Source organism: Empidonax traillii, unplaced genomic scaffold (assembly GCF_003031625.1).
Source record: "Empidonax traillii isolate 1590-97213 ecotype Southwest subspecies unplaced genomic scaffold, ASM303162v1 scaffold12:size2584012, whole genome shotgun sequence".
NCBI lineage: Eukaryota > Metazoa > Chordata > Aves > Passeriformes > Tyrannidae > Empidonax > Empidonax traillii.
The window spans coordinates 1,474,799-1,494,335 of NW_020955205.1; the positions used below are offsets into that span (position 1 = coordinate 1,474,799).

The 19,537-nt window shown below is 51.6% G+C and overlaps 2 long non-coding RNA genes across 4 annotated transcripts in view; both read right to left on the reverse strand.

Moving 5' to 3' along the window:
* The window catches only part of LOC114059910, a 21,206-nt gene extending 18,451 nt beyond the window's left edge, over positions 1-2,755 (reverse strand). Inside the window, exons 1-2 of the long non-coding RNA XR_003571768.1 lie at positions 2,605-2,755; positions 1,725-1,810 (exon numbers count right to left, since the gene is read on the reverse strand). This is a non-coding gene — a long non-coding RNA (uncharacterized LOC114059910). The remainder of the gene's footprint in view (positions 1-1,724; positions 1,811-2,604) is intronic.
* A 3,474-nt stretch (positions 2,756-6,229) lies between these two features.
* The window catches only part of LOC114059916, a 78,126-nt gene continuing 64,818 nt past the window's right edge, over positions 6,230-19,537 (reverse strand). The window contains exons 6-9 of one of the 3 annotated variants that reach the window (XR_003571769.1): positions 17,867-18,162; positions 11,222-11,578; positions 10,404-10,581; positions 6,230-6,312 (exon numbers count right to left, since the gene is read on the reverse strand). This is a non-coding gene — a long non-coding RNA (uncharacterized LOC114059916). Of the gene's footprint in view, positions 6,313-9,624; positions 9,735-10,403; positions 10,582-11,221; positions 11,579-17,866; positions 18,163-19,537 lie in introns of those variants that run through there. The other 2 variants (XR_003571770.1, XR_003571771.1) reach the window with 2 other exon arrangements.

The window sequence follows — 19,537 nt, forward strand, 5'->3', positions numbered from 1 at the left end:
TGGGATGAGATGACTTGGAGCCACAAGGAGCTTTTCCCCTGTGTGGAGGTGAGGCAGTTCCAGGCAGGATGGAGGATCCCTCTGGGCACTGCTGGAGTTTGCAAAATGAGTTTAATGATTTCACAGCATTCCCCAGTGGAACTGGGAATGTGCCAGGTCACCACTGCAGCTGGAACTGGTGGGGGCTTTGCTGGCTGGTGGAGAGAAACCAAGGACTGGCCCAGCGATGGCTCCCAGCACACGGGGTTCCAGCCATGCAGAATGTCTGGACACACCTTTCATCCCAGTGCGTGTTCCCTGCTCCCCACAGGCTCCACTGGCTGAGGCTGCATCTCCACACGGGAGGTACTGCGTCCCAGGGAGCTCCTTTTCCAAACAGGGACACAGCTGTGGTGGGGAGCGGAAACTTCCCTCAGAGGAGGGAGGTAATTTCCCTGAGCCCTCAAAGCGAGTCAGGGACCAAACCCAGCCCAGAACCCACTGCCCCGTGCGGGACTTGTTCTCTTTCATGTGCTCACACTGATTTAGTCCAGAGGCTTCCCACTCCAGCACTTCCCATGACTATAAATGCACACGGAGTTTGGAGAGAATTACAGGGTAATGGCACCTGAATGGGTGTCGTGGTGCACTTTCCTGGCCTTTTATTCTTCTTTATAACAAAGAATTAAAAGCTTTAGTGGGAGAGCTGGCAGTAAGCTCAGGAGACGGGGAGACTTCTGAGGATGATTTCCCAGATTCTGCGAGTGACTACAGTACAAATTATGGTGGAAAATAAAGGAACTGACTCAGCAGGAGGCAAAAGGGAACAAGTGGAAGAGTAACTCTGCTCTGGAAAGCTGTGAGGAGAATACGACACAAAGCAGAAAAGAGAAATTTGGCCAAAAAAAGAAATCAGATGTTATTTCAGAGAGATTCCTTCTGACAGCCTGACTGTCCAGAAACTGCTGAGTGAGGGAATTGGGCCTTACACAGAGCCCAGGGACTTTTGGCCCAAAGCAAACAAAAGAGATGCTTTTAATCAGAGCTCATTTTCATCTGCCATGCAGGCCACAGGCTCTCACCAGTCCCCCACTGTCTCCCAATCTAAGCAGTGTGAAAGTGTCATTCCTGACATTACACCTTCCTTTCCCAGGCAAAATTAATGCTCGAAGCAACACTGATCTGAACACATAATTAAACCCCCTCTAGCCCACCTACCAAATAAACTCATTTCCAGACTCCAATTAACCTCTGAGGTTATTACTTGGGATAAGAGATCTCCCTAGAAATGCCAGAACTGCTCGTGCCAGGACTCAGTGAGCCCACTTGTTCTGCAAGTGTCAGGTTATGGGGATCACCTTAACCTTGGATCCTTGTCCAGCTGAGAGAGCCTCGGGAATAAAATTAATAACTTTTTGGCATTTTCTCCCTTTCTAAGAAATGGAGAAAGTGTTATCTCTTCCTCTCATAATTTTTCCTTGTATTTTGAGTCCCCAGACATACATACTTTGTTAAAGCACTGCCTATTTCAGAGGCTTTATCCGGGACTGGATGAACTCCAGTGATAGGTATCCGAGCTGCTTTGTGCATATAGTTGTCCCTAAATGTCTTTTTTGGAATCTGTTCCAGATTCTAATCATTTTACATTAAGACTCAAGGACTCAGTAACCTCTCCTCTCCCAATCTCAAAACAAAAAAAAAAAAAATAGAAACACCAACCCTTCAACCCTGGATCAAGCACAAACCTCTCCAAAATCCCAGCCTGGAGCCATCGCTCCATCAGTCTCTGTTCTCCGGGACTCCTGCACTCCACAGGATCTGCAGAGTCTCCCTGTCCAGGAAAAGAACACACATGACATGAATCAGGACCTTTCCTTGACAGAACAAGGTGGAGGGGCTGCTCTTTGCCAGCAGTTTCACATTCAAGTGCTGTTGAAGCCTCTCCAACATTTCTGGAGCCTGGCTGGGCTGTGGGAGTTCTGGGCTGCTCCGCTCCTCCACGCTGCTTATCATCCTTCATTTCTTCCACACCTGACACCACGTGGTCTCTAGAAATCCCTCTGGGCTCAATAAACTCTGGAACTCAGCCTCCTTACTCTGCCTTTTTTCTCCCACCAGTGGGACTCTACTCCGGGTTTCTTTTTCCTCCGTCCAGCTGCAAACTTTGGGGTGACTCGTGGGAATTTTCCGTCAGTGAAGTTACTCCCAACTGACAATTTCAGAAGGGATTCAAGGGAAGGGAAGAACGGAAGGAAAACCATAGGATACCTCTGTAGAAACCAAGACTAGTGCAAAAGGGCCGTTAAGAAATCTTGTTTTCATCACCCACAAATTCCCTGATGCTGGAAAACATCCCCTGCTTTCCTGTCTTCTCCAATTTGCTGCAAGTTCCAACACGAGCAGGTCGTGCTGGGAAGGGCTGACTGTGCCAGAACGTGAGGGCCGCTCTTCCCGCCCTCCCCTCCCCTCCGCTCCCCTCCCCACATCCACACACTGCAGCCCAGACAATGGAAACTGCTCCGTGTTTACCAACCATCCTGCTCCTCCCCGCTCCAACAGGGCCTCTGTGGCACAGCCAGAGCTCTGCTGTTTACAAGCCCATCTGCCGCTGTGGCTTCCCCTCACCTGGAGCTCCAGCGCTCCGCTCGGGATATCGCTCGGGATATCACTCGGTATATCGCTCGCCGTCGTGGTAGGAACTGCAAGGAGCAGCCGAGGATTTCGGGTGGTAGGTGAGCAGCAGGAAGAGAGGAATACAAACCTGTTCTCATCTAAAGACCCTGAAAATAATAATAATAAAAGAAAAAAGAACGAGGTGGAAGAGGAAATTCCAAAAAGCCAATGATGTTTTCAGCTGCACAGTCATTCCAAGGACAGTTTTTTCTCATATTTTTACGAGAATTTGAACTTTTAGAACCAGAAGGGAAAAAGCACAAGCATTCCAGTGGCTGTTTCCCTGAAATTACCCCCATCCCTCTGGTCTCTGCAGTTTAAGGTCTCTACAGGAGCTACAAGCCTCCACTTTGCCCAAACCTGTGCTGCTGCTGAGAGCTCTCCACACAGTTTAACTCAAGGCTACATTTTTCCAGAAGCCAGGGAGGACCCTTGGGAGTCAGAAAGAGACTGGGAATGTCTGTGTGCCCTGAGGCCTTCAGTGGGGTGCCCAGAGACTGCCCTGCAACCCAGAGCTGCTGCCCTCACAGCCTGGGCCTGCAAGGGCAGCCAGAGGCGCTGGGGGGGCTTCTCTTTCCCGAGGCTGATGGATTCAAAACACTCTCTATATCCCAGCTCTTTGCCAGCCAGCCAAGCACAGTGTGCAACATGTCTGGGCAGGCTGCAGACACTGCCAGGCTCCTGCCAGGCAGCTGCACGATGGGAAGCAGACAGGTTGTGGATCACGGACATGGTGTGGTTGGAGTGGGAAGTGGGAACCCCATGGCTCCGTCAGGCCCCAGCCCTGCACTGCTGTGTCCAGGTCCTGCCTGCTCCCAGCTGCAGCCTCCCAGTGCAGTGCTGGTGCCTGGCTGGGGAGAGAAAACAGTTGTTGCTGTTTCTGGGCCCTTCTCAGAGCCCAAAGAGCTGAACTGCCCCAACCACAGAATATCGGTGGCTGAAGGGTCTTTGCTCCCTCCCGTTCTGCCCCTCATACCTGGAGTTGTTACTTCAGCCAGGAAGTGGCTAAAGGAGCAGCAGCAGCATTTGGAATGGTCTCTGCTGTGCCAGGGGCTCTGGGAGGGCCAGCCTGGCCAGAGATCCCTGCCACTCCATGTGGGAGCACAGATGGGGCATGTTACAAACAAACACCCACAGAAACTTCACCCTCTGTGTGTGGACTCCTGATGGAGCAGGAAGAACTGGAGTATGGAGAGGACGGATTCTCAGGGAGGAAAAGCCCTTCACATGTTCCTTCCACCTGTCCCTCTGCCTGTGGATCACAGTGGATCTGCTGCACCAGTTCTCAGCCAGGAACGTGCCCAGTTTAGGGAGGAACGTGCTGTCCCACTTGGCAGCTCCCTGGCCCTGCCCTGCCAGCTCAGCACAACTGCACAGATCCCATCCCAAGTCTGGAGGCTGTTGGGAAGGGAGGCTGGAGCTCCTGGGAGGGAGGGGAGGAGTGGCTGAGGCACCCACTGTGGCCAAGGCAGTTGCTCTGCCCCGACAACCCAGGATAACATTCCCTTGCCTCTGCAACAGCAATGTGCCTTCCCCAAACGGTGTGTGGGTTGAGACTGCCTCTTTTTGAGGCCTTCATGGTGCAGGGTGAGAGCTGAAGATCCCAGAGCTGCTCAGAGGTCAGTGCTGGTTCAGCTTCCTCAGCCCCAGCAGAACTCAGGTAAACTCCCTGATTCCCAGACACTCACACTGTGTGTCTGGGATGTCCTGAAAACAGAATGCTCCGTGGGTGAGGGGAGAAAGACTGAAAATAGACTTCGCAAAAAGTTCCAGCTTCGTTCACTCCCAGGAATGGTTCTGTTTCAGCTGAACTGTTCCTCAGAGTAGCTGTGTCTCAGCCCAGCGCTGCAGCTCTGGGGGCCTGGAGCAGGACCTCTGAGCACACATGCTCCTCATTAATGCTAATCCAGGAGCAGCAAGGATCCGAGAGCAGAACCTGGGAGAGGATTAAGTCCACAGACACCGCCTCACGGGGCTGGGATGCAGGGAGGGATCCAACCTGAACCTCCTCCAAAACACGCACTCAGAGCTGGTTGCTCTGGTTTGGACCCGACTCTGGCAAGATGGAAGGAGCTCAGGGAGATGGTGAAAGAGAGGAGAAGGAAGAAAGGAAAACACTCTGTTCTCTCAGCCCCCCAAAAAGCAGCGTTTCACCGCTGGGGCTCTCAGTGTGCACAACAAACTTGTCTCCCTTCCCTCGCTCCCGCTTACATTGTTCACTTTCCTGCAAATTGTTTCCACATTCTGTATAAATAACCCCGGTGCCAGCGAGGGGGAGGGGGAGCGCGGGGAAGGGGTGGGAGGAAATCCAATGGCTTTGTTACTTTGGAGGAGAAGGTGGAGGATGGTGAGGAGCGTTGGAGCTGCAGCCCCGGCAGACGGAGCTGAGAGTTGCCATCGAGCTTGTGTTCAGACCTGGAGGAAGAAGAGTAAACAAGGGGGAGATTATATATAATTACAGACAATCATGTTGCCGGGGATAAACAGGAATCAAAAGCATGGAGGCAGTGGAGTCTGGCACATCCCCAAGCACAGAACAGAAGCCAGCGAGAGGCAACGCTGCTGCAACGCACTTCCCTGCGGGCCTGGTTTCACTTAGCTCAGGGCTGGGGTTTTTTTTCCTCTCTTTTTGGCTGGAGGCATTCCCCCATAAAGAGAGGAGCCCATCCAATGGGAAACAGAAGCCAAACTGAAGTCAGCAGAATCCTTGTCTGCGACATTAATAGATTATTACCCTGTGAGAAACGTCAGAAACATTTGGAAAAGATACAGCCCGCTGAGGTCAGCAGGAACAACAACAACAGGAATTTCTGAACAAAAATGGCTTTAGAAACTCCAGAGGCTGTGCTGGAGTGTCCAAAGGCAGCTCCTCCTTTGCAGAGTGCAGAGGGGGAGCTCCAGCTTCGGGTGGCACTTGGGCCCTGCTCATGGCTCCCGAGGATCCGAGGTTTGCAAAGGGGCACAGAGGGGAAACGAGGAACAAACAAAGCCAAGGAGCGCAAGAGAAATAAAGGCAGATGGCCCATAAGGGCTGTGCTGTGGCTTTTTAAAGGAGGACTTGGGGGGATTTAAAAAAGAGAAATTAAAAGCACCACCTTCATCCTTCTTTTCCCCCCCTTGAAGGCTCTGGAGAGTTACAGGCAGGGAACAAAGGACAGCAACCTCGGCCGGTGACAGAAGGAGGGTTGTTCAGCAAGGCACTGCACAGAGCTCTTTCCCAGGCACTGCTTGAAATCCAAACAGCTTCCAGCCCACTGAATGCTTAAGCCATTTGCCTGATCTCTCAGCTGTTCTTCATTGAGAACACAAGCAGGTACTTCAAAGCAAGAAAGCAGAGAGGAAAAATAAACATATAATAGGAATAACCAAACCTGTGTTTAGAATCTGTGTAACAGCAGGGGAAGCAGGGTATGCACACAGGCTCCTCCACCTTCTACCTCTCAGTACAGGTGCTCTAAGTGTCCTTTCCCCTAAGGAAAGAAAAGGCATTTTTAAAGGGAAATGATATTTACTCCATGAGAACAGAGTCACAGTTTGGTGAATGATATCACCTGGCTACCTTGGTTAATAGTATTTAGTGTATTTTCTGTGAATTCCTCATTGTGGGCATTCTTTCTCTGGGATTTCTTATGCTGACAAGCCCTTCATCAGAAGGGGTACCTTGTGTGTGCACATGCATGAGCATAAGTGCAAGATCTCTCTACTGGCCATGTCAAAACCCTTCAGGTACAGATGAAGTTGGTCTAAGCATAAAACACCTCAAATCTGATGGAAGTAGATCAGAAAGAGCAGAGGGAAAGAACGAGAAAATACAGGAATGGGTTAAAAAAAGCCATTTGGGGTCCAATCCTTATCTGCTCTAAATTCACATGGAGCCTGTGAGGTAATATTTAAGCCATCTACTCCCACGCCAAGTTACAACAGCTCCTTCCAAACATCCCGGACAGTGCAGAGAACCCAGAATAAAAACAAGATAATACAGCGATAGCAGAAATAAGCCGAGCGCGTCCTCTGACCACGTGCCCATGAGCCACGTGGGCACACACAGTGTCAGCAGTTGAGCAACACGGTGAGAGAGTAGATCTGGACAGATTAGATCCACTTCACTTTCTCTTTCATTTATACCTGACCAAGAAGGGGGAAGGAGACAGAGCTCTCATCCCGCTGCTCTGTCAAAAATGAAATGAGGTTACTGCTCCTCTGCAAATGCCGATGAATATCAATCACAAAATCCTCATCAAGGCACAAAACACAGTCCCTCAGTGTTATTAGACAGCAAGAATTAGAAGTTTATCAAGCTGGAAAGAGCAGATCCTCGAGGGAGAATGGATTTCATAAGCAAGCAGCAAATCCTTCTCCAGGCACCTCGGTGCGACTTGCGAGGCAGCGAGAAAATGAGAAGAGCTCCTACCTAAAGAGAAACACACAGCGAGTGGTCCCAGCAGGCATCTTAGGAAAGGCCCTCGGCGGGATAGCGTGTCAATCCTTCCTTGCGTCTTCCCGCTTTCCTGAAGCAAAGGGGGAAAAAAGACAGGGAGAACAAAACAGAGAACGATATTTGCGTTGCTGCTTATTTTTGCCCTGCAAAAAAAAAATCTGTGTGTGCTGAAGGAAAGGTTTCCACTGGCTTGTCACAAAACCTCTGCAGTTGGGTATGTCAGATATGGTTTAGGACAGGCTGGAGGCAGGAATATCAGCCTGACACATCACACAGAGGTGCATCCCCAGAGCTCTCCAAGGACCCAGCGCTGGAACAGCTGCTGCTCAAGGTCGGCAGAGGCAAAACCCAACTGCGTTTCACTCTGGGAATCCCAGTTTGGATACTGGAACCTGGCCATGGGGAATGAAAACACGACTGAAGCATTTCTTTATTCCAAGCCTTCCTGGCTGCCTCAGAGCACTGGCCTGCGAGTCCCGCTTCTGGAACCTCCAACGGCGGAGGAACACAGAGTAGTGAGGGGTTTGCCCCAGCTCCTCGCTGGTGATGTTGGAAATCCTTCTATTCCCAGTCCTAGAGACCACTATCATGCTCTAAAATGTCCAAGTGCATGGACAGAGAGGGGGCACTTCCCACAGTTGGGACCACTGGCTGTGGGAGACTTGGGGATGAGCTGCACCATCGGGGCCCTCTCCAAGTCCCCATCTCCTGCTTAGATGCTCAGGAGGCAGACGTTTAAAACTGCCACCCAGAAAACGTGCTTCCCTGTCACTGTTCACATGCTGACACCCCTTACACATCCACTTTGGAAATAAATATTTCCATTTTTATGAAATAAGCCACGGCATCGAGGGGCAGGGGTGAGCACAGCCCTCCAGGCCAGAGCGGCTGGGCACACGCACCTTCCAATGTGCTGCTGGAGTGAAGGCAGCAGGGGAACACAACGTTTTGCTTAATGAAAAAAAGCCCTGCTTCGAGCTTCTGAAGGGTTATTATAAGCTGTGGTGTGATGGAACTCGAGACATAAGTCTCTTTATATTTAATAAAACATGTTATCGATCTTTTCCTGCGGAGAAACTTCAATGAACACCTTTTTTTTTTTTGTTTAAATCTTTTGTTGCGGATATTGATTATTCACTGAAAATCCAGGGCCCAACGATGTGACCAAATGATTTGACAAAAAAAGCCCTCTGATTTCTGCACCAAAGCAGACATTTCCAAACGGGGACAACCCTTTTGCTGTGCAGAATCACAGCGCTGACGGTGAGTTTATAATTAGCCCATACAAATGCATATGCAAATGTACATAACTGCATTTCAGAGGAAACTACTCAGCCCCTAAAGCAAAAAATGCAGCTACAATGGGAGCCAGAGAAATGCAGCAAGCATTCTGATCTTAGCAGATCATTAAAGCAGATTAATCAAAGTTAATTTATTACCAAGGCTCCCACAACAGCCCACTTGAAGGGCTGTGACATCCAAGCCACGTCTGCTGAGGAGGCACCACTCCCTTTGCTATCAAGTCGCTTTCTCACACAGATCCACCAGCCAATGGCTCAAACACCTGTGCTTTTATAGCTGATGCAACATGAAGGTGCCATCGATTAAAACACGTATTTCTGCTTCTTTAAAACGCCAGATCCCCTCCTGCATCCTGGCTGTACTGCAGGTCTGATGGGATTTATTCTCTGAGCTGGAGGGGGTGGTGGAGCAGATCAGAAGGCGGCGATTGAGATGCACGTGAGACAGAAGGAGGCAAAAAGAGAGAAAGGAAGGAGGAAATATCAATTAAGGATCTGATCCCGGTGAGCAAACAAGCCCAAATATGTCCCTAAAGTTCCCACCGTCGGCCCAGAGGCGTTAGCAATGGCACGGGGAGGGACGCGGGGCTGTGTGGCAGCAGCCCAGCGCTGTTCCAGGGCCGGGGCACAAATCCCCAGATTACAATAAGGCAGCTTGAAGGTGACAGATTCCATTGTTGAAGGTGATAAAATTCCACGTGCGCGCTGCAAAACAAGGGCTGGAGCTCAGCCCGCGGACAGGGAGGCACGCCCCGGGCAGCGCGGTGGGAGGGTTCTCCTGCTCTCCTGGCCCTGGAAATCACTGGGGACGCGCCCGGGTGCCCGAGGTGGGTGACAGGTTTGCTCCCGCCTGACACGGTGCAGGTGAGCCGCTGCCTGCCAACAGAGCCTCTGTGTTCCCACCCGCGCCGTGCCAGAGAGCGGCGATTCCCAGGAAGGGGGTAACACAGCACAGGGCACGCAGGGCAGGAGAGGTGAGGGACAGCCAGGCAGGATCCTGCGGGATGCACGAGAGGAAATTGGTCACTGCACCTTCCCTCTCCCGCTCATGTTTGGTTTTACTGCTCTACCCCACCTCCCTCAGATTTCCCATGGTGGGGTTCACATCGGCACGGGCCCATCATGAACGAGGTGACCCAAAAGCTTCAGGCTTTGTTTTCCAAAATAACCCCCAAGGCTGTTAAAGAGAGAAAACACCCCTTGAGCAAAAGCCTGACCTTCACTGTCCTTCACCCTTTGTGCCCACTGGGCTGCAGAGGCTCTGTGGAAGGGCTCAGCAAGGACAGGCACTGACTTCTGGTCACACAGAGGGGCAGCTTGGTCTGGACACTGCCCCAACCAGGCTGCTTGAAATGCAGCAAAGACCCAGCAACACAGATGTGAAAACAACAGGAAAATCAAAGCCTGAGACTAAAGGAGCAATTAGACGAGCCTCGGAATATATTTGAGTCAAATCAATCCATACAAGAATTTCAGTCACGGTGTGCTGGTGCCCACACTACTCCCTCCCTCCCTTCCTCCTTCCCCCCCCAACCCAGGCTCAGATCCAGCCTCCCTGTCTGCTTCATCAGAATATGCACGAAGTGCAGTGACAACACGTCTCCTAAGATGCTTTATCAGTTTTGCAAAGTCCCAGTTCATCCTCCTCTTGTGGTTCCATTTACATATTGATGTATTTATTCCCCTCTCTCCAGGCAGGCCCCATGAGATTAAAATATTTTATTTACAAAGACATTGGGGTTGCTGCTCCTAACAATTAATTCAGCAGGATGGAACTTTGCCTGTGCTCTCAGATTGATGTGTGATCAGAGCGATCGGCCCCGTCAGCGATTCGGGCACAGCCGGGGCAGGACCGGCTACACCCCATCCCTACAAACCAGTCAATGGCTGCTGCAACTGGGAGAAATGAATTGGGGTGATGGGAGGGCCAATATGCAGAAGGGAAAGGTAATGAGACAGCAGAAGGAGTGATGGATAAAACCTGGAGGAGAAACTTTGCCAGCAGGGCTCACCTTCAAAGGCTGGTGCTTCAGAGCGGTTTGTGCCTCGTGGGGACTCGCAGGCTCTTGGGAGCTGCCCCTGCTCCATCTCACCCATCCAAGTGAGGTGCACAAGGCTGCAGCACGTGCTCCCGCTGAATCCTCTGCCTCCCACCAGGTGAAACAGGTCCATCAGAGCACTTCAGGCTCCCTGAAACGCAGCAGCTGAAAAGTCACCTGCCCATTCAGCCCAGTATAAATCTGGCACACTATTGCCTCTCCCTGACAGCAGCCTCATGCGGCGCCGCCGTTCCTCCCAGCGTCTCTGACATTTCAAAATTATATTTAGAGACCTGGATGGGAATTTAGTTCTGAAGTTTTGTGCTGCACACTGTCATATAAATATTCCACACCGCCGGCCGTTGGCTCTGTCGGTGCGGAGCGAGCCCACGCCGGTGCCTCTAATTAACGGGCTGAGGCAGCCCAAGGAAGGGCACCAAACACTGGTGGAACCCTCTTAGAAGTCAGCACGTGTCTGCCTATTAATTCTCATCCTGATCTTTTGCATGGCACTATCGCCAGGCTAATTAATCACCGGTGCGAGCTCCAGCATTAATTGGAACAATGAATCATTTTTTTTGTCTGTTCCTAGCCACTTTCAGCCTGTAGGAATGTGGGTACTGCCGTTACTTTAATAATTGTTATAAATATAGAGCCAGCAGCACACATTACATTTGGTAGGCATTAAAAAAGACGTGGTATTTGGCCTGGAGCATTAACAATCTGGTGCATGTTCAGGGGAGTGATGGATGCAGCGCTCTGACAGCCTGGAAATGTGCTCCTCGAATCACCTTAATCCAGGACACTTTATGAAGGTGCTGGGGAAAGCAAAGGCTTTAGGAATCCAGTGTCTGGATCAACAGGCTTTGGCAGGTCTTGGCCACTCGTGGCTTGTTGGGACTTCCAAGGTGCCCAGGGATGGGAACACCTCTCCGTGTACTGCACGAGGGGGAGGAGAAGCTGCTGACGGTGCTGCTCTGAGAGATCAGATTATAACTGTTTGAAGTGACTCAGGTGCATCCTGTGTTCTGCCCAGGACAGCACCTGCATGCACAATGCCTGGCTGGGATGTGGGAATGATGGGCTCAGTCCACGGTCAGGCTCAGTCTCCGTGCCAGGCTGGACACTCCAGGAAGAGGCTTCAGGTGCTGGGCAAGACAAAGCCACAGAGACCAAAACAGAACTTTTTAGGGAGGAAACAAAAGCTAAAATGTGAACAGCTATAAACCCCCAGTTTATCACCCAAAGGACAGTAAATATTCCCTTTCCTTGCCAGCCAGGGGGCTGGGGAGGAGAAGAAGTGGCTGAAGGAGAGCTCAAGGTGAGGCCCGTTATTTACTGCTGCTGATGAATAAGCAAACCAACCCCCACATCGTGTTTGCCTACAGGACAGGAAAAGCTCTGGATTCAGCAGGCTGGTTACTTTTCCTCCTCCTGGGGTGTGTTCTGTTCCCCCTCCTGGGGTGTGTTTTACACACTCTTCCAGCAAGACACCGTACCGCTATTAATTGTTCACACATACAAAACACATGGAATTCTCCTTTACCTCCACTCAGACCCCGCAGACCAAGTGGGGGAGGGCTGGAAAAGTCACCTACCAAGACAGAGGTGGGGAGAATAATGTAAAAAAAAGATCCAAAAGGATTTGTGTGGGGTTTTTAAAAAATGTAATATACTTCTCTGCGCCAGTTTAAAAGCACAGGCTTGTTTGAAGTTCCAAGGGAAGGCGGGAGCACGGGGCAGGAATTGGCAGGCTCTGATCTGGCTGCTTTTCCTTATTATGAGAAAATACACTCCGGTCTCCTTGTGCAAGGGTATGAATTCTTCATCTCATATTGTGTTTGCACAGAAGCGTGAAATACATCCCGAGCACTGGTCCCCGTCCCCGGCGCACAATGCGAGAACAACGAGGGCACTGAGAGCGGGGCCGCTGCTCTTGCAGGGCCCGGGCTCTGCACGGCATTCACCATGTCCACAGGGCTCAAAGGGAAAGCCCGAGGCACGTACTTCCTCCCCAGTGCTCGGGGGCCCTGGGCTGTGAGCTGTGTCCCTGTGGGAAGCTCCCGCCTTCCCCTCTGTAAATGTTCCCCCCGCTGCCGCTGAATCACCGAATAATCGGGAGACCCGTGGGAAGGGAATTAAAGGGTGGTTATCACGCTGCCGTGTTCTGCTCACTTTATTTGTTTTAAATGACCATGAAAGCAAAGCGGGGAGAAAGAAAACACACAAGTGGAAACTTAATTGAGCTGCTGAAATGTCTTTAAAGGAGCATTATGGGCCGGATTGCGGTGCCTCGGCTCGCACTGGTGGCATTTGCTCACATGAGTGGGCAGCTGATGAGGCAGTTCAGTGGGACCCTTTCTCTAAGAGAGCTGTACCTCTCACTGCGGGTCTGGAGCACAGAACAAGCGATGACACCCAGCTCTGGGGTGCCTGCACATCCCAGAAATGGGCAGGATGGGACCAAGCTGCTGGCACCCGGCATCGTGCTGGGCTACAAGGGTCTGAGCCCTTGTTTCGTGGCAGGGTTTGCTGCTCCAAGGGGAATAGCCAAGACCATGCTGGGGTACAGCTTTTCCATCCTGGTGCCAAAGACCATCTACCCTGGCTGCATCCTCCCCTGGAAGCTCCACTTCTGAGCAGGAACTCCACTCCTCGTGGGCACCGGAGGCTCTTTAGGCACAAGGTGACAAAACCAATCGAAGGCACAAAGCGGCTTTGGTTAGATGGTGTCTCAGTGTGGAGGCTTGGGAAGGGCTCACAGAGGGGCCATAGAGCCCACAGAGGATCTGTGGGCAGGAGAGCGCTCACAGAGCTGGGCAGCAGCTGGAACAGGACAGGAGAGAGACCGGAGGGACAGGATTCACCACAGGAACAGGAGGGAGCTTCCCATGGAGGTGGGCAGCAAAAACAGACCAAACTGTGGGGAGAAGACCCTGGCAGAGAAGAGGGAGGAACTGCCCTGACCAACAGGCTGGAGCTGGAATGTAGGAGACAGGGAGCAAAGGAAAGCCAAGATGTGGAAAGGAAGGTAGGACAATTGAGCACAAACCAAGCCACCCACACCCAAGGGAGAAGTCAGGGCGGGACCTTGTGGGAAAAGGGGGTCCAAGAGATCCAGTGTGGGAGCCCAGGGATCTGACAGGGAACCTGCTGGACCTGCTGGAGCAGCCACACTCGGGATAATCTCTGAATGGAACAGAACTTGCCTCTGGCTTGTTACACCCGATTTTGAGTCCAATTTTTTTTGTGCACTGAAGTAAAAAAATTGAGTTCCTCTCTAGTCAATCTTCTGCTGGATCTTAAAATCCTCTAACTTGCAGGAAACTATCAAAAATCCCTGTATTTTCATGCCCAAGTTCTGAGTCCTGTGCAAACACAAACAAAGGCAAATGGGAGGAGGGAGAGCTGAGCTCCTCTGCCCTGCCGTGTGCATCCCTCTGATACTGGTCAGGCCCTGCACAAAGGAATGGATCAGCTCCTTTCTGATCCCTCTGTCCACTCTCTTCCCCATTCACGGGCCGGCTCCAGCCCGGGAGCAGTTTTTAGGATGCCCTGGCTCCTGCTCAGCTCCTCCTGCCCCTGTTTCCATACTGATGTTTCCTCAGGTGCCTTCCGAGCCCAGGAAATCCCACGAGCCTGGTGTTCTGAACTCCAGGCAGGCAGCAAGGGTGAGGTGAGGGTACACATCCCACTTTGGCTGGGGAGATAATTAAAAGGGCAGTCAGGGATGGGAAGGGGGATGGAGACCTTCCTCCGCACCTCCTGCTCCGCTGACTCCCACTAGGTCAGCACTTTCTGGGAATTGCTGCGTTGCCAGATGTTGATTGGGCATCTGACAGGAGATGAATAAAGCCAATAAAGCTCTTATTTCTGGCTATAAAAACAATAATGAAAAGCAGACAGGGATGGGGGATTGGCTGCCCAAGGCTTTCCCAGGCCGCACTGAGCCGAGTGTAGCAGGAGCTGCCTTCCCTTACTTCCTCCTGCCTGTAAGCCAGGAGCAACAGCCTCGAAATGAAGCAGTTGGATGATATTGTGTACAGTCAGAATTCCTTGATTCCTGTCAAAGGGACTCTCTTTTGTTTATTTTGCATGGCCTTTTCCCACTGGCAGTGCCAATCTCCCCAGCCAACCCCACCGTGAGATCAGGACTCGAGACCCGGGCTCTGCAAACCAGAGCAGCTCCGGTGCCTCCTTGAAGGCCAAGTCACCTCCTTCTCATAATGACTGTTCTGCCTCCAGCTCTGCATGGGCAGCTCCTGTTCCCGTGCCAAAGGCTGTCCCGCTTCCAGGGCCTCTCTCCCAGAGGCACAGAAGTGCCTGTGCTTTCAGCTCCTGTGCAGCTAAAGATCAGCTTCTGAATATCAACCACTTCCTTCGTGCTCTGCTCTACCAGCCTGGGGATATTTGGCCAGTTCTGAGCAGTTCTGAGATTTTGGGATGCATTTCTGCATAGAGATTTGCTACACAGCTGCTGGCACAAGAGCAGTCCTTGTCCTGACCACCAGCAGTGACACCTCTTGGGAAGTGCTGCAAGAGGAGCAGATCACAGAATCCCAGAACCACAAAATCATAGAATCTCAGAATCCCAGACTGGTTTGGGTTGAAAGGACCTTAAAGCTCATTTCGTTCCACCCTCTGCCATCGGCAGGGACACCTTCCACTATCCCAGGTTGCTCCAAGCCCTCTCCAAACTGGCCTTGGACGTTCCAGGGATGGGGCAGCCACAGCTTCTCTGGTCATCCTGTGCCAGGGCCTCGCCACCCTCACAGCCAAGAACTTCTTCCCCATATCCCACCTAAACCTCTGCCAATGGTGAAGCCAGATCCTACATCACCCACACCTCCCAAAGCCAGGTGACAGCTGCTCTGGGGTTTGGGATTTGGAGGGTGAAGGGGATATTTATAAACAATTCCCTGGGTTTGTAACCTCATAACCTGTGATCTAAATGAGCTCCTGGGCTGCACCCTTTAGAGGTCCTAACAACCCACGGAAAGGGTGGCAAAGGAATCTTTTGTGGCAATCTTCCTGCCCCACTGGTGCCTGCACTGCCGTGCTGGGAATGCTGGCACCGACCTGTGCACACCTGGACAGGCTCTGGATGAGCCTGCAGATGCAGCTCACTCCCCAGCACTCAGGGCAGCCCTGCTCCCTGCTGGGTTCAGGTCCAGCTTGGCAACTGAAAGGAAACATCCCAATTGTGCATTAAGAGTTTTTGGGGTGGGCACCCCCACAGGGACAGTGTCCAGCCTGGCTGTCACACCATGGCAGGAGGCAAAGTTGCATGACTGGTGAGCTGCAGCCCAGATCAGCTCCCAGGCACCTCATAAAGCCAGCAACAGGAGCTCTTCTGAAACAACACCGCCTTCAGCCCAGAAACTGCTGCCATCCACATGGGAAACCCTTCTGCTGGACCTTGGGAGGCCAAGGAGTTAATTCCTGAGCCAAAAACCAGCGAGTTCCCTCCACCCCACAGGGCATGACCTGGTTACACTTGTGCAAACACCTGGCACCAGCAGTGGCACACACACCCCATGCATTTAACACCTCTGGCTTCCCAAGCCTTAACCTCAGTTGCCAGCATAATGGACTGGGAATATATATTTAAGGTGGAAGCATTCCTGGAAACTGGCTGTTCTTCAAAGGCATATTTACTGGATGTTCCAATAGCCACAACTCAATAAACATACATTACACTGGGTAAAAATACCTGGGATAAAAGAAGAGAGAAACTCCCAGTACCGTTTTCTCCAATATTTTTATCAATGATCTAAATGACTCTGTATAAATCCTTGTTGTGGGGAAATTTACAGATGCCAACAAGGTTGGTGGGAGGGAAACAAGAAGCAGGACTGGACTATCAATACCCTGGGATCTGACATGACTGAGACTTGGCCACACGCCAGTGAAACATGGTTTAAAAAGTCAAATGCGAGGTAAGACATCTGAAACCAGAAATGCAGGTTACACTCACAGGATGCTGCCTCAGAAAGGAATTGTTTGGAAAAGGACTTGGGAGACATCACAGGGATCTGCTGTGGCCCTAAAGCTGCCACAAAGCAGGGACTCTGATCCCTGGGTGTTCAGAAGGGACAATGGCACACCGGTGCCTTCTGGCACACAGCTCCAACAACCTGCTGGAAGGCCACGTTCAGGTTGAGCTCCTTCCTTCGTGGAGAAAGTGAAAACACAGGAGCTCTGCAAAGCTGGGGAATGGAAACTGTCTCGTGGCTCCTGAAGGAGCCCAAGGCTGTCCAGGACGTGACCGAGACAGGATCTGGTCACAGCTACAGGCAGTGATATGGGGGATGGCAATTGCTGGAGGGGGCTCGGGCAACAATGACTGCACATTTAACCTTGAAGTAAAACCTGACAGAAACAGCTGTGCAGGCTGTCCAGCACTGGAAGAGTCTGCCAGGGAACCAGGTGAAAGGATGGGATTTGGTGTTTTCCAAAAGGTGCTATTTAACTCACCTTTTGGAAAAATTATACAAGTGGTTGGTTAGACTACATGTGGCTGTAGGAATCCCTGGATTACTAGGCTGGAGTCTAGTCCTTGCACAGACTTTTTGGAGCAGGTATCTCTTCGTATCTGAAAGAATGGAGGAAGTGCTGTGGAACAGCTCGGGCAGCCTGAAAGACTTTTCCTGGCTGCCTCGAACTCTGCCCGATGCTCGGGGGATATTTCTGCCTAAGCCTCATATACTGTAAGTTATATGACTGTCTCTTCCCAAATTAAGCAAACACAGATTCCCTCCTGCCGAGCTGAAAATCTCAGTATCAGTTTCTCCAGTCCTCACCAAATCCTCACCAGTCTGGCTCTGGAGAAAATGTATAAAGAACCCCCGTCTGCTGCGAGTTCCGGCTGGGGAGCTGCACAGATATCAGCGAGGTTTCAGGGTGTAACAGAGCAGAAACCAGCTCAGCATGCTCATCTTCTCAAGCTAAGTCTGTCCTTCTGTTTGGATAGATTAGCTCTTCCCTGCATTTCCCCCTGCTCAGGGATGCCAGCCTGGCCCCGGCAGCCATGAGCCGCAAACAGCGGGAGGCCCCGCTTCATCCAGCACCAACTCCCACATCTCCAACAGTGCCGCCTTTTGTTCTCCTGGTTGCTGTCTGATCTCTTCAGCCCCGTCTTACATTCCTCCTTCAGGGCCCCCTCCAAAAGTTACTCCATAAAACAGGATCCTGCTTTTCTATTTCAAACCCAGGCCTGGCATCAGAGCAAAAATAAACAGGGATCAATCATCGCCCCGACACACAGGGGTCCCTTTTCCACCTCTCCCTTGGTTCTGGAAGATGAACTGTCACAATTCATCTGCTGCTTGGGTATGCAGGGAACGCGTGGACTCGGGCAGTGGGATACAAGGGGTGTATTTCCTAGATAAAAAATGAATGTATTGCATAGAATAAACTCCTGGAGCTGATCTTACCCGCTCACCTTCCTGCCAGGCCAAGCTGGGCACTCGTGCCACAGTTACTGGGTGAACTCCGCTCCTCACCGCTCTCACTTGACGCGCTCCCACTCCGCACAGCAGCTCTTGGCTCCTAAATTCCGAGTCATCAGTGGCAACTTTTCCACTTGCAGACTGGATCCTGGGTGGAGTACCAGGTGCGAGTGCTCTCAGCAGGTTCCAAGTCTGCCCAGACAGTGTCATCCTTTCCCTCAGGAGCTGCAGCGATGCTGATCGTGGAACAAGCAACTTCCTGACTGCACAGTATTGCTTCCCTGGAACAACAGCATTTCAGAGTGAATGTGTTATCAAAACAATAAACCAGGCTGTGCATGCTCAGATTAACTTTCACCTGCTGTTTCCAGGACTGAGAGGCTGCTCTGACCAGCTCCCTGACCCCTCTGTGACTGTCTCGGTGTTTGGTTCAGTCTGGAACCCCTCGGGGTGGCTCTCCTGACCTTCCCTCTTACTGCAGTCACACCCAGGCCGCAGAACTGGATTCCTTTCAGCCATGGGATGAGCTCCAGAGACCCACACGACACACCCAGCTGCTGTTGAATGCTCCAAGCCATGGGGCCAGACCAGACCTAACCCAAGGAATTCCCCCCAGCACACGCACAGTGGACCAGCACCAAATGTTTCACTGCCCAGATCTGTTCCTGTCACACCTCACTGCTTCCTCGTGCAGGTGTGAGCTCTGGGAAGCCTCTCTGCACCTGCCTGTCTGCCTGCAGGACCTCATGGTGTTTCCCAGACAGCTTGCACAGCCCAATTAGCTAAATTTTCCCCCATTCCACTCCATTCTGGTTTAGCTAAACAGGATTACCTCTAGCCAGAGGTGGGAGGTTGTAGGTTTGGAGCTCACAGCTTACCCAAAACTGCCCAGGGAAGCTGTGGCTGCCCCACCCCTTGGAAGTGTCCAAAACGAGGCTGGACAGGCTTGGAGCAACCTGGGATAGCAGAAGGTGCCCCTGCCCACGGCAGGGGATAGAACAAGATAGTCTTTAAGGTCCCTCCAACCCAAAACATTCTGGGATTCCATGATTACCCTGTTGTCTGGCAGCTTTCAGACGTCCATTCCCTGGAAGTGTGGCTTGGACCAGCAAACCTTCTCTAACTCACAGGCAGGCTCTGAATCAACAAAAAGCCAGGACTGAGGTTCAGGTAGGGAACTGTGTGTTTTGCTGGAGGCTCTGAAGGAAACAGAGGTGAATTTCCATACAGAAATTACCGGGATCGTTAAGGATTAATAATTATTTTGGATCTGATAAGCTATTGTGGCGCTAATTGCCTGCAGGTTTTTCCTGGGCTGTTGTGTAGGACCAAAGGCTGTGTGGGACCAGCCCCAGCACATTCCCTGCTCCAGGGACAGCCTGGCCGAGACCTGCCTCCCCCAGTCATTTTCCAATTAGCACAGGGCTGTGGTGTGATGAGTAACTGTGTAAGGAGAGAAGGAATCTGAATTTGCCTGCCCTTAAACAGGTTACTGGGATTTCTAATGAGTGTCAAACAACTGCAAACCCTCCCCAACCACAATAACAGGTCCCTGGCCAGTGTCAAGTCTAATTTCACTAAACAATGGTACCATTAAATTCCCCTGTGATGGTTGATTTTGAACTGGCAGTAGGAATGAGTTACACCCACTACACA